We start from the raw sequence: 7,312 nt of genomic DNA, 5'->3' as shown, positions 1-7,312 counted from the left end.
GTGTGTGTGTGTGGTGTGTGTGTGTATGTGTGTGTGTGTGTGAGAGAGAGAGAGAGAGAGAAAGAGAGAGAGAGAGAGAGAGAGAGGAGAGAGAGAAGAGAGAGAGCACCAGCGTTCTTAACCACTGAGCCATCCATCAAACTCTAAGTTTTTCTGGTTGTTTGTTTTTAAATTTTATACTTATGGGTGTTTGCCTACATGCAGGTTTGTACAGCATACATATACTGTGCCCATGGAGGCCAAAATGGGGCACTGATCCCCTGGAACTAGAGCTACAGACAGCTGTTTGGCACCATATGGGTGCTAGGAATTGAACCTGGGGCCTCTAGAAGAGCAGTCATTGTCCTTAACTCCTGAGCCGAATCTCCAGCCCATTAGTTCTTGAAACAAGGTCTCATGTATCTTAGGGTGGCTTCAAACTCAAGTAACCAAGGATGACCTTGAATTTCTGATCTTCCTGCTTCTACCTCCCAAGCTTGGGGATTATAAGGGTGTGCTTTCACACTTTTTATTTTTATTTTTTTTAGATTTGTCTATCTCTGTATGTACCTGTTCAAGTGACTGGGTATATGCAGAGGCCAGAAGTGGGTATTAGGGGTCCCCCTGTATCACTTTCTGTCTAATCCTTTGAGGCAGGGTATTTGGTGATTTTTCTCAGGCTAGAAAGTGGCAAACCTCAGGGATCCTTCTGTCTCTAGTCCCCTCAAAGCTAAGTTTCAAGTAGGCATGGGACATCTAGCATGTTGTGTGGGTGCTGGGATTTAAGCTTCACAGCTTGTGACTGTACAGTACACACTCTTAATGGCTGAGCCATGGCCCCAGCAGCCCTCCCTCCAACCCCTGGGTGTTGTGCAGTGGAGGGGACGGAACACCAGGGTTCTTGTGCAGGCTGGGTAAGCATTCTGCCAACTGAGCTCCATCATTGGTCCTCAGTGGCTCAATTTCAATTTTCACGTTCCTCTAGCCAGTCTCCGATTCTAGGGCAGGGTTATTATAGGAACCTTCAGTTACCAGGAAGTTTACACAGAGTGATAGAGCATTTAATTTAACTGAGCTAAAGTAAACTCTGCAAAACATGAGGAAGTGACTTCAGCATTTGCAAATATTCCAGAAGGTCTTTGTGCCAGGAAAGGTCAGCTGAGGATCAGAAGAGCAGGGATTCCAAAGTATACTTTGGAGAAACGTGAGCCTCTGGGAAGCACTACTCCGCAGAAACACTTCACTGTGCGTTTTCAGAGAGCCAGGGAAAAACTCTTAAACAGACATGTTTGAGCCTTCCTTCCACTTCAGTATGCAGTTGCATGAACAGGTTACAGATGACTGCAATGGTTAAAATCTCTAAAGGAGAAAAAAATGTGGATTTTAAAACAAAGCAAGAAGAATTTAATAACATGGGAAGCTTCCAGATGATTCTTCTGGGCAGATATTATCTGAAGGAATGTTGGAGAAAGTTGGGAAAGAATAGTAAATCATGCTCAGAAGGTATTGGGGGTCAGCCAGATGACTCAGTTCAGCAAGTCCTTTTTAAAAAGAAAAAATAAAATAAAAACAGGTCATATCTGAAATCCCAGCTCTTAAGAGGTAGAGACAGCGGCTCATGAATTTAAGAACATCCTTAGCTACACCTAGAGTTGAAGGTCAGCCTGGGCTACATGAGACCCAATCTCAAAACAAAACAAAACAAAAAAAAAAACCTGGGGGTGGGAAGAGAATAACTCACAATAAATATAAGCCAAAGTGACAGAAGTAAGATCACATCTACACTGAACCAAGTAAATACAGACCAGTTAGATCCTACTACTCAAAGACAAGGCTTTCAACATAATTTTCATGGTTAGAAACCAGATAAGTTAGGGCATTCCATTTAAATAGAGATGTGTGTGTGTGTGTGTGTGTGTGTGTGTGTGTGTGTGGTGTGTGTGTATGTGTGTGTGTGTGTGAGAGAGAGAGAGAGAGCGAGAGAGAGAGAGGCCTATGACTTACATAATTTGGAAAGTTGTAGAAATATGTTTGTAAGAGATAGGAAATGGTCCAGAAAAAAGAGCCAATGCTGTAATGTTTGCCTACAGAAGGTGGTTCACAGGAGCAGGAGTGAACTTTCCTGTTTCACAAACACATATACTGTTTAAATCTACTACAAAATGCATGTAACCAACAAAATATAGAGAAGTGAATACTAAGTATAAAACCAGAATCAATGTGATAGAAACCATGGAGGACAAAGCTGACTGACGGAGAATAACCAAGAGAAGAATTTCTTTATCTAGGAGGCTTACAGGCCAGGTGTGGTGATGCACACCTTTAATCCCAGCACTTACTCTCAAGTGATGGACCATAGGCAGGCAGATTTCTGTGAGTTCAAGACCAGCCCGATCTATATAGTGAGTTCTTGGAGGGATAGAGCTACATAGTGAGATCCTGTTTCAGAAAACTAAGAACAAGGCAAAACTCCAATAAATAAATAAAAGAGGTTTAGCGGGGCAGGGAGAAGGTTCATCACGCAAAGGTACTTGCCATCAAGTTGATGTCACAGGTTCAATCCCAGGTCCCATGATAGAAGGAGAGTATCAGCTGTTAAGTTTTTCTCTTACCTTCATATGTGTGCCAAGTCATGCACATGTACCCACCCCCCAAAACACATACAGAATTAACTTAAAAATAAAAAGAGTCTAAACAGAAATGGACAACGTGAAAAATACAACCAACTTTTTTTTGTTTTTGTTTTTTCGAGACAGGGTTTCTCTGTGTAGTCCTGGCTGTCCTAGAACTCACTCTGTAGACCAGGCTGGCCTCGAACTCAGAAATCCGCCTGCCTCTGCCTCCCAAGTGCTGGGAATAAAGGTGTGCGCCACCACTGCCTGGTGACAACTGACATTTTTAAAGTTATAAGATTGTCACCTAAATGATCAATGACTAATCAATTACAAGCACATAGCTCCATGGCCAGTCTTGGTTGTTAACTTGACCAAATCTGGAATCAGTTAAAACCCAAACAGCTGGGCACACTTGTGAGGATTTTCTTGATTGTTTTATTTGACGTGAGAAGACTCACCCTAAATCTGGGCCACACCTTCTGGTAAAAGGACCCATAAAAGCATACGGAAGACAGAAGCTTTGCTTTCTGCCTCCTTGCCCTCACTTTCCCTGGACAGCTCATCAGTTTCCAGGCATTCCTTCACTGCTGTTAGAATCCACTTCTTCAGGATTCCAACACACACTGAAGACTAGCAGCCCTCTCCGCATCCTCTGGGATCTCACTCCTAGACTGGGACAGCAAAGACATCCAGTCTCATTGACTGAACAGCTACTGGATTCTTGGCCTTCCATTCAGGGGACAGCCATGGTTGGATACCTGGACCGCAAGCTGTAAGCCACTCCAGTAAATCTCCTTTTAACATAGACATTAATTTATATGATTTTAAAACCTCTTTCCCATATTTTCAGGCCCATAAGAATGCTCTATCAACTACCAATGAGCAGATCTCTATCCTTGACGAGCTGTGTCTGAATACAGAATGTAGGAAATACTTTTCAATTTAAGGTTGTTATAAATTGGCAGGAAGAGGTGACCACAAGATTACCTTGCCAAATACAGAATGAGCATTTGATAAAGTTTCATCCACAACCAAAAGCAAAACCAAAAGTGTTTAGAGACAGAATTAGGAGGGGCTCTTTGCCCCCCTCAGCAGTCCAAGTCCAGATGGTACAGTCACTGTGATGCACTTTGCTAATTTTTATTATAAAGCAATATTGGGGGTTTTATTTATTTTCCATGTTTGCTGCTTCAGTGTGCTTCAGAGGGAAAGAAAGGAGTTCTAGAGAAAAGGAATGGCTTGTGAAAGTAAGCCATGAAATGAGAGACGAAAACCTAATTTTTCTGGCATATTAAGCAGAATGTGCTAAAGCAGTGTCTCCCCGTCCCGTCCTAGGATGAAGGGCAGGGAGATCCAGAGCTCTGTAAACTCAGGACATCTGGCAAGCTTTCTCAAGTTCAGACCCCGCTTTTAAAGTTCAGATCAAGTTTTGTTTCAGCTGTGGACCTAGGATCAGACCCCTGAGATTAGGTGGAAATAACTTTTATGGAGACACAAGTTGAGTTCAAGGGCATTCTTGCCAACCACACACAGACCAGGCAAAAAGCTGTCACTCAAATGTAAGCAGGCATCTGAAGACTTGGTCACTTTGCTTTTAGCTCTTGTCACTTGTGCCATGTGTTTCATCTCTACTGTACAAGTCTCACTAAGTAGCCCTAGCTGAGACCTGGAACTTGGCTAGCCTAGAACTCAGACTGCCTCTGCCTCTACCTCCAGAGTGCTGGGGTTGTAGGTGTTCTCTATTGAACCACATCTGTATAGTTTTTCTTGCCTCAGGATGCCCTGAGGGCAGGGGCTGTCTCCAGAGTTTGGGAAGGAGTCCAGTGTTCACACCTAACTAAAGGCAAGACAAGACAGCTACTGTATTTCATTCTTCTGTGGGAGGCAGGAGATTGATCTGTGGTCTGGGAAGGGCCCTGGCCATCTTTGCTGGCATGGGCTATAGCCCCTTCATAATGAACCCCAGACTTCACTGGGGAAGGACTCTGGATGAGGGGTTGATTCTGGCCTAGTCTTAATGCCTATGATCATAAAAGGTAAGCTGCGTTTGCTGGGTCTTGTACCGCTCAGAAGGTAGGACAGGCGCACAAACCTTGGCAGCTGAGTGGCTAAGGCTGACAGGTAAGGCTGAGGGTAGGTTAAAAGAGTTCACTGTGAGCTCAAGAACGGCAATGGGTTCCAAATTCAGATGCATCCTCCCATGAGGAGTTTTATAGAATGGTGAGTGTGTGTGTGTGTGTGTGTGGGGCAACATGAGTTCAAATGGATTTTTATAGAAATGGGGAGAGGAGTAGAGGAAATGGGGGAAGAGAGGGTGGGAGAGGGACAGACAGGGAAGGAGAGGAGGGAAGGGACAGAGGAAGCATTACAAAAAGAAAACGTGGGCTCAGGTGGCCAAAGCACCACCAGACCCCGGACTGCAATATCCCCAGCACACCGGTCCCAGGCTTCCCAGATCCTCCAGCCTGGCCTTGTGGTTCTGAGCCACTCGGACCCCAGCCATGCCACTCATAAGGCCCTCCTGGCTTCGCGCCAGGCGTCCCTGTGACCAGCGTGGATCCGGAGCTTGGCCGCCAGCTCCGCAAGGAGGAGCCCGCGAGCGGCCGGGGCTGCGCTTACCTCTCCTGTGGGCCGGGGGTCCAGGTGACCACGCTCCTCTCCCCTCACCTTCGACCCCATCCCCCGTCGTGGCCGTTGTGGCCGCCGCTTTGTTTCTCTTCAGAGAAGCTATGAAAAGCGAAAGCGAAAACAACGGGGAGGCGGGACTGGCCCGAGCGCACCCTGAGCGAACGCAGCCCGCGGGTGGGCGCTGTAGGCTGGCAGGGCAGTGCGCGCACACAAGCCCGCGTTCACAGCGCCGGGCCAGCGGTGCTGCTGCAAAGCCCCGAGAATACCGGCCCATGCCGGAGCCAAGGTCACCCGGCTGACCACGGGTGACTCAAGTGTGTGTGTTCTGGGTTGGACTTGACCAGTGGCAGCCGTTTGGGCTAGCCTGGGGCGGCTGGGTGTTGGCCTGGGTGACTGGCACTGAGTCGCCCTTAATGAAGGAGACCTAAACCTTGAGGTACCAGTGGTTCTCAACCAACCTAATGCTGTGATTCTCTTTAATACAGTTCATGTTGTGGTGACCCCCAACCAGAAGATTTTGTTGCTACTTCATAACTAATTTTGCTACTGTCACAAATCATAATGTAAACATTTGTGGAAACAGAGGGGTTCCAAGTGGGTCGCGACCCATAGGTTGAGGACCCCTGTAAAGAGTTACATGTAACAATTGAAAAGCGTTTTAAAGTTTCTTGTTGCTATAGATAATGGCTAGTAACTAGACTCTTTGTGTAGTAGACAAGGTATGAAGTAACTAAACATACAGTAAGACATGTAACAAATCAGCGAGGGATGGGAAGATGATTTAATCAGTAAAGTGTTTGCCCTGCAAGCATGAGAAGCAGAGCTCAGTCTCCAGAGTACCGCAAAAAGCTGGACAAGCATTGTACCTGTATTCTCAGCATCAGGGAGGCAGAGACAGGAGAGTCTCTGGGATATGCTGGCCAGCCAAACTACCTGAATCTATAGAGTTTAGGGGTGGCAAGATGATTCATCAGAGTCAGACACCTGTCACCAAGCCTTAGGATCTGAGTTTAATCTTCAGGCCCCACAAGGTGGAATAAGAGAACCAGCTGTCACAAGTTGACATCTGATCATACATACATGTGGCAGAAGCTTGCTTGTTCCAACACACTAAATAAAAATGTTGAAAAATAAAAAATAAAAAGGAAATAACCCTCAACTTTAACCTCTGGCCTACAAGCATGCTTGTATGTGCACGTGCACACACACACCTCTGCATAGCATAGCCACACATGTATATACCACACATACACAAAATAAGTTAATGAACCACTTGAGAAAGATACTGACATGGACTATCAAGTTCCACATGTACACACATATATAAAAGCACTTGGGTGAAAAGGAAGATCCTTCATGTAATCAGAAAAAAACAGCAAGTCTAAGGTTTGGATTCTCTGGTCTAAGTGGTGCCTACTTCACTGCCTGGGATTAGACCCTGGCCTTATCAATAACAAGGGGCAAAAGAGATTTAAAAACAGGAAATGCAGGCTTACAGTTTAGATTCCTTGATCCAAGTGCTGTTCAATAGCTAGTGGCCAGGCCCAAATCTTGTCTCTAATTATGATAGGGGCACAGTATTTAACTACCCTTAGGTTCTTTCCCTGTAGGATGAGAATAACAGACACCTACTTGTAGGTTTTTGGCAGGAAAGACAACCATCAATGAAGAAAACACTTGGCAAACTATTTTCCGTGATCCTTTAGGTGGGTGTCTTTAGAGCAATGGCTAAGTCATTGTAGACAGATAATAGTTGGAAAGATTGGAGGTGTCTCCATGATGACAAGATAGTTTTAAGTTTGGACTTCACACAGAGCACTGGGGACACACTGCAGGATGACTTCTAATACTGAACCCCACAATCAGCTGCTGCAGTTATATATTTTTGGAATCTATTTTTGCCAAGGCAGACCTGCCACAGAGTTTGCCCAGAAGCTTTAAGCTCTGTCCAGCATCCAGCATTGGCCAAGAATACCTGCAAGTGTTTCTAACACCTGCTGCTGAGAAACATCATGACAAACACAGTTAGTATATTCTCTCTCCCTCTCTCTCTCTCTCTCTCTCTCTCTCTCTCTCTCTCTCTCTCTCTC

The sequence above is a fragment of the Grammomys surdaster genome, unplaced genomic scaffold, assembly GCF_004785775.1.
Source record: "Grammomys surdaster isolate TR1022 unplaced genomic scaffold, NIH_TR_1.0 262, whole genome shotgun sequence".
In the NCBI taxonomy this organism is placed as follows: domain Eukaryota; kingdom Metazoa; phylum Chordata; class Mammalia; order Rodentia; family Muridae; genus Grammomys; species Grammomys surdaster.
This window is presented reverse-complemented; position numbering follows the sequence as displayed.